Genomic DNA, 1,914 nt, shown 5'->3' with positions numbered 1-1,914 from the left:
GCTAGATCATAAGAGTAAATTATTTTTTATTTCCTAAGAAACTGCCAAATGTCCATCCAGGATTATCGGTGACATTTGAATGAGAGTTTTTCTTTTTTCTATAAAATGGTGTTTTAAATTTTGACTATTCAAATTGGTGTTCAGTAGTTTACTTTGATGTTTGATTTGCAGTTCTCTAATGAAGCATGTCACTGAACATTTTCCTACCTCTATTTATCATTTCTATATCTTCTATTTATGGTGAGTATTCTTGTCTTTCACCTTCACCTTTCTATCTTTTTCGCGGAGGGGTGGTTTGATTCATGAATGCTTTGTGAGTACTTGCCCATAGAACTACATCCACAGCCTCCTTTACCTGTTTTAAACTCAAAGTGTTACTTTTCTTACTGCTGGGTTGTAAGGGCTTCTTGTAGTGGACAACTGCTCTTGCTCTGCACTGCTAAGTTGCAAAAGTTTTTCGTGTGTGTGTTGATTCTGTTCCAATTTTTGTGACAGTGGCTTTGCAACCCAGCATTTTTCATTTTTAATGTGATAAGTTTATCTATTCTTTCATAATCCTATACTTGGTGCCCTAGCAGGACTTTAGCATCATATATAAGATGATACTTATTTTTCCCTGTGTTGTCTTCTAGAAGATTTGTTTTACTACTACCTATTTAGGTATATGATATATTTGGACTTTCATTTTCAAGGGTATAGGAGCTGTGATTAGTACTTTATTTACTTTTAGAAGGGGTTAACACTTGTGCAGAGAATTATTTTGTTTATTTGTGTATATTTCTTTTTCCTTCCTTATTATATTCTGCAAAACTGAAAAGGAGAGTTAAGAGGGCACGTCTTTGTTCATGGTTACTTTACTTCAAAAACAGCTAGTGCCTTATTATTAAGGCTAATGTTTGCTGTAGGATTTCTGTAGATGCTCTTTACCAAGTTAAAAAGGTTCCTTCCTTTCCTTGTTTGCTATTTTTTTTTTAATTTTAAGTGGCTTTTATTAGAGGTTTTACTGCATTAATTGATATAATCATGTAATTTCTCTTTTTTAGCCTGCTGATGTCAAGAATCACACTAACTTCCTAGAGCCTTGACCCAGTAGCTAGTTGAAGCAGAAACAGGCACCCACAGCTGAGCACTGAGCCATACTCCCAGAATCCAGTTGTGGAGAGGGAGAAGAGATGGCCAAGTGAACCGAGAAAGAACTGGAGATAACCACAGAAACAGTTTACCTTACCTAATGAGAGCATGCAGACCCTAGAGGTAAAGCGGGGGAACTAGCATTGGACCAAACTAACACAGTCTGTGAAACCTCTAACAGGGGAGCCAGGGTTTATTCCTAGGTCACAAATGAACTTTGTGAACCCTTTCCCTATGGAGGGATATTATTGCAGCCAAGATATGGAAAGGGGGGCCTGGGCCCTCCCCCAAATGATATGGACTTTGAGATCCCAGTGGAGGGTCTCACTATCCCTGGGGAGTAGGTGGTGCTGAGATTAAGGGCTCGGTGGGAAGCATGGGAGGATGGGAGGGTGAGGGGACGGGGGGATGGATATGTAAGTAAGAGTGTTTCGAAACATAATAAAAAATAAATCTCAAAAAAAAGAATCACACTAACTGATTTTTGAATACTGAAGTATTAATGCACACCTGGGTTAAATCCTACTTTGTTATAGTAGATAATTATTTTTATACATTTGTGAATTGGTTTGATATTATCTTCTAGGATCATTTTCTCATCTATGTCATGAGAGGTACTGGTCTATAATTTTCTTCTCATGTTCTTACTTGATGTTACCCTTAGGTTGATGCCAACCTCACAGTCACTAAGGAAGCTGTGCTTCTGATCCTATTTTTTTGAAGAAAGCTTAGAGTAGTAATCCTCTCCCCACCAAATGATTCACAGAATTGTAGTGAGTCCAT

The sequence above is a fragment of the Mesocricetus auratus genome, unplaced genomic scaffold (genome assembly GCF_017639785.1).
Source record: "Mesocricetus auratus isolate SY011 unplaced genomic scaffold, BCM_Maur_2.0 Super-Scaffold_100004, whole genome shotgun sequence".
In the NCBI taxonomy this organism is placed as follows: Eukaryota; Metazoa; Chordata; class Mammalia; order Rodentia; family Cricetidae; genus Mesocricetus; species Mesocricetus auratus.
The sequence above is the reverse complement of the archived record's forward strand: the minus strand, read 5'-3'. Positions refer to the sequence as shown.